Source organism: Canis lupus, chromosome 2, assembly GCF_003254725.2.
Source record: "Canis lupus dingo isolate Sandy chromosome 2, ASM325472v2, whole genome shotgun sequence".
Lineage (NCBI taxonomy): Eukaryota > Metazoa > Chordata > Mammalia > Carnivora > Canidae > Canis > Canis lupus.
Genome location: NC_064244.1, coordinates 25,586,863 through 25,595,442, shown reverse-complemented (window position 1 = coordinate 25,595,442; position 8,580 = coordinate 25,586,863). Strand labels below are relative to the sequence as shown.

The window sequence follows — 8,580 nt, the reverse complement described above, 5'->3', positions numbered from 1 at the left end:
CTTCATACTTAAAAAAAAAGATTTTATTTCTTAGAGAGAGAGGAAGAATGAGCAGTGGGAGAGGGAGAAGCAGGCTACCTGCTGAGTGGGGAGCCCAACAGGGGGCTCGATCCCAGAACGCTGAGATCATGACCTGAGTCAAAGGCAGATGCTTAACCGACTAAGCCACCCTGGTGCCCCAATAATCTGCATACTTTAGGCAACAAATTCTTGCTTAAAATATGCATCAAATATTTTATTAAAATTGTAAAAGAGATCATAAGGGATGTAATAGAAATTGAATTCCTCACCTGTGCCACTCTATGTCTCTGTCACACGAACTTACTTAGCCGTCAGGATCAAGAAATTCCCAGTAACACCATAATCATGTAACAATTCTGGTGGCTTAAAAGTGCTGAGAGATTTGGAATCCTTAGTCTACGTTATCACTTTACTGATGACTTTAAGATGTCATAGACACGTGTAATTTTTTTCTAAATCTAGACGTTTTTCTAAGATGCCACAATATGTCTCTGAAGGAAATATGGGTACTAGAAATAACTACAGAGACCTATTTTAGTCAGCTTCTGAGCTACCCAAGGTAGCAAACTTTCTAAGAGATGCTTTGTATTACTGCTTTAAACTTTTTTTTTTTTTTACTACAGCCACAGGTTTTAAAGATTTCTTTGAAACAACTGAAGAGTGAACTTTAATTCATGTTTTTTAAACAAAGGTTATATGAGACTTACAGCAGTCTTACAAAAGAAGAATATCAGCAAGAATTGCACATTACGCTCAGAGTGCAACTGACTTTCAAATTTCTCTACAGGTATTATTTCCCATGAATAGGAACAAAGAGCAAAAACAGTTAAAAAAGCATATTCAAATGTGTGCATAAAAAGGCATGGTAAATGAATACTGTTTAGTTTGCTGACATAATTACTTGAATGTAATTTTTATGAGTCGTAGAAATCTTGGCATTTTCACTGAACCAGATAATTAGACTCTGAATAGAACAGGGTCAGAATAATTAATACATCAAAACTAGATGAACTTTTTCTAATTATTTTTATTTAATCTCTATTATAATTATTGTTATACTCTGCTGAGCATGACTGCCTCATGTTCATAGATTTGAATGCAGTCTTATAGTTGCATCCTGGGACTTTGTAGAATATTAACAAACCGTGGCCTGGAGAAATTAGAATGGTGTAGTTTCATGATGGAATTCTAAATTGGAATTTCATATTTTTCTATACAGCGGCACAAAATTTGTCCTATAATCATAAAAATATGAATTTTAAAACAAAAGTGTACTTTTCTTTCAAGTTATACTTCTCCAAAGTTCAAGAAAAATCATTTTCACGGGTTTTTTGTTTTGTTTTGTGTTTTCTTTCTTTTTTTTTTTTTAAAGGCATATGTCACCAGCTATTCAATTCATGTGAAATTTTCTGGAAGGGAATAGCATGAAATTTTACGTTATTTGAGTTTTTAATATCATGATAAATCCTAATCATTAAAGCAAACGTATCAACAGGCAGTAAAGAGCATTACCAATTATTAGGAAAGACTTTGAAATTTATGTCAGAAAGTCACGGTGTAACCTCCCGATCACCTGCTTGTGCCAGATGTTTGGTGTACCCATGAAAATACAGAAAAATAGATTACTACAGCAAATGAAACCAATACTGAGAGAATATTTTAAAGCTAAGGACTGAAAGATTACATAGGCTGCATGAGAGGTGATTAGAGGCTAATCTGAGTTTTCATATCTGAAGTAAGAATGCTAAAATGCAGAGTGGAAGATTTTATCCACAAAAATAGCATCCCACAAAGACCATACAGCAGAGTGCCAGTGAGAAAGTATGAGGCTCCTCATAACTCCTAGTTCTCATTTCAGGGTTGTCAGGACTCCCCTCTCCTGACCTTGTCCTTATCTTTCTCTGCCTAGTGAAAGTCTATGGCTCTCCCTTGTCCAGGCCTGGAAATGGACGGGCTTAAGGACCACTGTGCCCTCAGCTAGAAAAGAGGCAACAGGAATAAGAGAACTATTGCAAAATCTTGAAAATAATCTATTCTGAGAATTTGTAGAATACTTTAAATTCCCTAGGAACAAACTTATCTGCTAATTTTCAGGAGGGAGGACAAGAGACACAGAATAGTTTTCTGTCATAACTTTTGTGGAACCCAGCTATTTAAGTGATTACTTGATCCTGGAATTTGACTGGGTCAGATACATATCATCAGAGAAAGCAGATACAATGATTATGAGATTCTGAAAACACTAAGATAGAAAGTGATATCCATCAAAGGGAATAATGCCCTTTTTACATATCAACAGTGCGAGATTTTGCCTCATTTAAGTTAAAAAAAACCAAAAATAAAAAAACAACAAAAAAACCATTGAGTTTGAGCCATTGAAAGCAGTTTTTACTCAAGAAAGGACTTTTGTCACAAATACGTCAAATAAATACAAAATGGGAAAAACTAAGAGAATAGGGCAAATGTTGAAATGTAAGTTATTGCTGGCAAAGATATAAAGACTATGGGAGAGAAGAAGCTATCACTATGGAAAAATTAAAGTTGGCTTCAGCTGTAGTAAAGGACATAATTGACATTGTAGAAAAAAATCACTAATAAAGATGACAGCTTTCTAAAAATACAGAAAGTAATACTAATAGGTCCTACAGAGGAAAGAAAACAAAAATAAAATATATAAATAATTCATCCATTGGAAATGAACTAAAACAAATGATGGTAAACAGTCATTCATTAGAAGAGAATACTTCCTATGAGTTTTCCTAAAACACACCATCCAAGGAGACTTTACCTGTGTATCCCAGACAAAGGTTTCACTAACTACCCCTCCCTGCCAACAAATGCAAATGAAGAGATTTAGAACAAACTTGGCCAAGTTTCTGAATTTCAAGATTAACGAAAAATTCCACAACTATTTGGGCAAAAAGTAAAAGAAATCACACTGGTTTCAGATTCTATTTGACTCAGAGTGCCAGGATATAATGTAACAATGAGAACAAAGTTTTGTGAGAAAACTATTGCGGTCCAAAAATATTTTGACCACGCACAAAGTAGTTAATGTGCTGGGGTAACAGAATGACTTCCATGCTTAGATCTGCAGTATTCAAAACATAAACTGCACATGGATACATTCCTTGAAGTTTTTATTTAAAAATACACGTCAGCAGGGTAAAGATGAATAATATGAAAAGTTAAGGAATGAGATATTTGAATCAGAAATTTATTGTGTTGTATATTTGCTATTAAAGTGTATTTGCTTCACGTTAACAAAAAAAACCCTCATATGTGCTCGCATTGAAATAGGTCTGTATATATACTAGTAACAGAAGTAATAAGTAACGCCATGAAAAATTTAAGTAACACTATAATTCTTATTCTTAGTAGATATACACTTCAGTGTACGATCATGCATATATTATGAACTTTGTATGAGCAAATGTCACAGCTGTTAAATAACTTTGCAATAGTTGAGTTCTCGGAAAATAGTTCTTAAATTTGTCTTATCTGACACTTTAAATTAATAGGAATTACAGTGAAACAAGAATTTATAAAATAAATATATTTTAGAAAAGATGAAAATATAAATGACAATATTTCTGTTTCTGGAGCAGTCACAGAGCTTTTAGGCATAAACAGCAAAATTCACAAGGTACAAAACTAAATATTGAAACAGCAAAATTCACAAGGTGCAAAACTAAATATTGAAATGTTCCTTAGAAGAAACCTATAAACATTTCTCTTACCAAAATCGATAAGCAAATATATAGTATAGTTTTCATTAATGAGGCAATGATATGCCATAAGTATTTTACCCAATGACTCTGTATCATCTCTGCCTAAATATTGTCATAACAGTGTTTCAATTGTGTTATAGACAAAAATTGGCACAATTTAACAAATATTAATAATATAGAAGTTCCTTTTATCATAAGGTTTATATATCCCAGCATCACATTAAGAGAGTTACTTTAATAATCTGATTTAGCATTTACAATAAGCCTTTTAGATAAGTGTTATCCATCTTTTTACTCATGAATAAATAGAAATAATGACATGACATGACAACATAACTCATAGGTAGGAGTTGAAGCAGGATTTGAACTCGGATCTAGGTACAAAATCAGAGTGCTTAGTCCATTGTGTGAGTGCTTTCTAGGCATATTACATGCAACATAAGAAAAAGCTTTTCTTGTGTTGTTCTTTCCTCTATCCCCTCAGCTAAGCATAATGCTTGGCTTATTGTAAGCACTCAGTAAATAATAATTGCGTGCTGAATTTATGTATATAAGAAACCATATTAGAAACTAAGAAACATAATACTGAAAACAAACGGATATTTTATCTCAAGGAAGTTCTCAATGGGGATTGGTGGAAGGATTTGGAAATGTGAGATATGAACAGTACGGAAATAATGAGGCAGATTTGTGAACATGCATTGCAAGGTCCCCTAATAAAGTGCTATCTCCAACAGAAGAGAGGCCACAACCACAACTAGATGGTGGATCTCTATACAAACTCTGCTTTCAATGTGATTTCATTTTTGAAATATCCAATATGGCCTTTTTGGATACTCTTTCATTCTGAATATGGCTAAAATCAGGTTTTCTTGAAGTCAGACTTTCTTGAAGTCACAGCTAATATTGTGATGACAATATTAAAATTTCTACTTAACTAAGAAAAATATTAGTCTGGATTAATCTGTTTTACCAGTAAAATTAGTGTGTTAGATAAGAATATTGGTAGGAAAAAGGGAAATACATTTAGTTAAAATTAAGGTAATTCAAAAGAATTGATGGCTGCCCTAAGTTATGTCAATAATAGGGAAACATTGATAAAAATCTCAAGTTTGTCCTTCTATGTAACAGGATAGATAGTAATTCTGTAGTATTTAGCTATGACAATATATTTAAGCCTAATAGACATAAATGTAGGATGTGACTATATAGGAGGCTTAAATATTCTGACTCAAGCTAAGTAATAAGTAATGATAAATAATTAGAGGAAAATGCCATGCAGAGAACAGATTCAATCTACTCTGAACGTGTAATACTATATTTTTTTCTTAAACCTGTTTTTATTCTCTCTATATAAACTTTTCTTTGTTTCTTCTGCTCTATTCCTCATTACTATCCCCATTTTATTGAAAAAAATCCCACATGCATGTTTAAAATGTAGAGTCTGAAACTGTCCATTCAAAGTCATTAAACTGGGTCATTTCTACTTAGAAAGCGTCTAGAAATTTGCCTGCAAGTTTTAGTAAGGATCTGCAATTCTTTGTGTTTTTTATTTATTTATTTTTTTGGTATTTTAGTCTCATTTAATTGATCGATGCACAAGAACCCAGATTGGGGAAGAAAAAAAAAAAAAAAAGTAGGCATACATTGTGGTATTTTCTTCCAGTCACACAACACCTGTATTTGCAACCATTCTGTTGCCAATCTTCTGGAGGTTCATTCCTTTGCCTCAAATGCTTGATATACTTCCTGGCATCTTAGTATTTTATCAGTGAGTATTAACTTACAAGTGAGACGAGAAAAGGGAGTCAAGAACTCGGGCTCTCCATTTGGCGGCTCTTTTCTTAAAATCATGACAGGATTTCTGAGAACTTTAATGGGCTCAGTTAAAAACATTTTTATTTATGTAGTTTGGAGACCCTTAGAGAAAGTGGGCTTTTGGGAAGACTTGATTCAACACAGGGAATGAGGAAAGCGAGGAGAAAAAATATTCACCAGGTGAGAGAAGTATTAAGAAGGCAAAGGAAGAACAGAGGCAAATTATGGGGTCTGTATATCTAATTGGACTGAGTTTTTCCTTGTGGCAGTGCCTCTGGGAACAGAGAAAATAGCCTCGGTGATAGGAAAGCATGACATGAATAGCCATTTGTTAAAAACTGTGAGAATGGGCCTGACTTTCATCACTTACTTTTTAAAATTTAAACTCTTACTTTTATCTCTGAATTATTTAATGGTTGCATACATAAAACACCCTGTACAATTTTAAAAAATCCAACATCCAACTTTCTTCTCTGTGCTTAAAGATCTTCCCTAAAACCCTGCACAATTCCCTTGCCTTGCTGACAACCAGTGCCCTTTGCAACACACCCTGAGCCCAGGATAACGAGATTGGGGGAAATGAAACCCACACGCCTCTTTTGTTGTTGTTGTTGTTGTTGTTGTTGTTTTCAGTAAACAACACATATTTTTGTTTTCCAACATATTCAGTCCCTAAAATCGAGTTCTCATTTGAACAGTTCCCGTATTTTCAATGACGATTTGGAAATATTGCAAAATGGTCCTAATCTTTTATTTCAGCAGCTTAGGAACCTGTCTAAAACCAAATAAATAATAGATGTAATGTGCCTCACACCAGGTACCAGATACCCTTCCAGGAATGCTAACCCTCTTTCTTTTTCTCCTCTTCAAGATAAAGTTGAAAACATGAAATGCCTGTTATTTGACATTTCGTTGTTTGAAACTATTTCGTAGAATTGCAAAACTTTAATCCAGCAATGATTTCAATACCTTTATCAAGTTCTTCTAACAAGGAGATTGAATTTAAGTGTAGTTTAGAGTCAGAGAAGTATAAGGATTTTATTATATGGCTAAAATCTGTCTTTTTTTTTAACCCCAATAAAAATTTTTGGTTCACCTTTCATTTAATAAAAAAAATTGTCCCCTTGACTCCCCTTCACACCTAAGATCATCTGTCTATCAATCAATCACCTATCAATTTATCAATCATCATAGATTTCTGGGAATAATAAGTTCAAGTTAATGGTCCTATGACTATTTCTGTAGTAAAGTGGACATTATATGCATAATGTTCAGATTTGGTGAAAAAATATTTATTCACGGATGTGAATGGTTTGGGAAGTGCCTTTTTTTTTTCTATCTGAAAACTTTTGTAGGCTAGTGACAGATTAGAAGATCTTTTTTAAAAATTGCATCATATTTAAATATATAAGACGCTTTCTAAATGTGTGTGTCATCTTTGCTCAGGGACCATGCTAATCTTCTCTTAACATTCTAATTTTAGTATTTGCACTGCTGAATTGAGAGCCACGTTTATTTTTAAGGTCTTAGGACTTAAAGTTCTTTCTGTACTATCTTCTTTTAGGGGTGTATGTGTAGAGAAGCCACAATGTCCCCATGTAGGCGTAAATTTTAATATTCTCCTCCTAAAAGACTTATATTACATGCAACTGACTTTCATCAGTGTGTCTTAATTGACACAAGTATGGGGAAATGCCATATCATGCAAAATTTAGGTATGTTTATATAGCAACATCTTCCAAATTTCAGTATCAAGCTACAAACCATAGAGCCGTGCTCTGAATTAGATGGTCCTGGAAGTCCCACGTGCCATCTAGTGTGTGTGAATGAACGTATATACAATTCAAGTTACCCTTCAATCTCTTTGTCTTTTATAGCTTAACCAAGTATTCAAAATTTAGGAAGAAGTTCTTGCCTATAATGTCCCTGAAACACTGATATGTGTTTCCACTAGAATCAGGAGATGCATTTATCTCAGAAATTTTAAAGTTACATGTCAGATATAAGGTAAACAGATACTAATATATAATTTGTCATGATTTCACTTTCCATTTCCTATTCCTTAAATTTTTTTTTTTTTTACAAAAGCCTTTGACTAGCTTCCCCCTAAATGCCTGAAGGTGAAACTTAAACTCCATAATAATAAAAAAAATACAAAAAGTGGAAACAGTAGGGTATTATTCAAGTATTTTTTGATCGATAAGTCAATATATAGAGTCAAGAGAGAGAATGTTGTTCCCAAGGGGAATTATGTTAACTTGAATTATCTGTATGTGCATGTGCAACGCTGCACATGTATCCTACCCCGTAGGAAGTTTGGTCAGTACAACCTCAACTTTAAAATAAACGGAAGAATAAAGCACATTTCAAGTACTTTGACTATTTAGCTAGATCTGGCTGTGTCATGAAGGAGAAACAAGTTTCAGAAACTAGTTATTTTACAGTCTGGTTATCTGAGAGCACTAAGTAAATTTGTTTAAATTATCTTCAAATGCTACTGAATTGTGCCATAGTTTATGTGAGAATCTGACAGATCTGTGAAAAGATAGATGCCTCTCCTTTCCTCATTCTTAAATATTTCTTTTCTCAAATGTGCTTGTTTTTATTTTTTTTTAGTTGCCTTCTAACTACGGACTATATATACAGATATCTAGTCTACATATCTGGAGTGCTTGTGGGAAGCAAACAAAATATAAATTGAAGAAATCATCTTTAGTTTTGGTTTTTGCAAATCCACAAATATATAATACACTACCTGTCCAGAATATATCTCTCCATTTAATGACAAAATTTATTTACACAAAATTAGAAGTACCTTTTTAAATAGCCATTCAAGTTCCTTTTATAACCCTACTCCTACCATTGAATGATATTTTCTTACTTGGCTAGTATCTTTGTGTTAAGAGAAATAAAAATAAAAATCGGAAATTTGGTATTTAAAAATTCCTTATTTTTCTGATGCTTGTAAAGTTCAAAGCATATTACAAAATGCTCCAGAATTCCCATTCTG

The 8,580-nt window shown here is 33.2% G+C and overlaps 1 non-coding gene across 1 annotated transcript; it reads right to left on the bottom strand.

The window, feature by feature from the left end:
* Positions 1-6,971: 6,971 nt before the first annotated feature.
* Positions 6,972-7,077, bottom strand: LOC112659121 (U6 spliceosomal RNA). Its single transcript, XR_003136195.1, has one exon. It is a non-coding gene; the product is annotated as a U6 spliceosomal RNA (small nuclear RNA).
* Between the last annotated feature and the right edge of the window lie 1,503 nt (positions 7,078-8,580).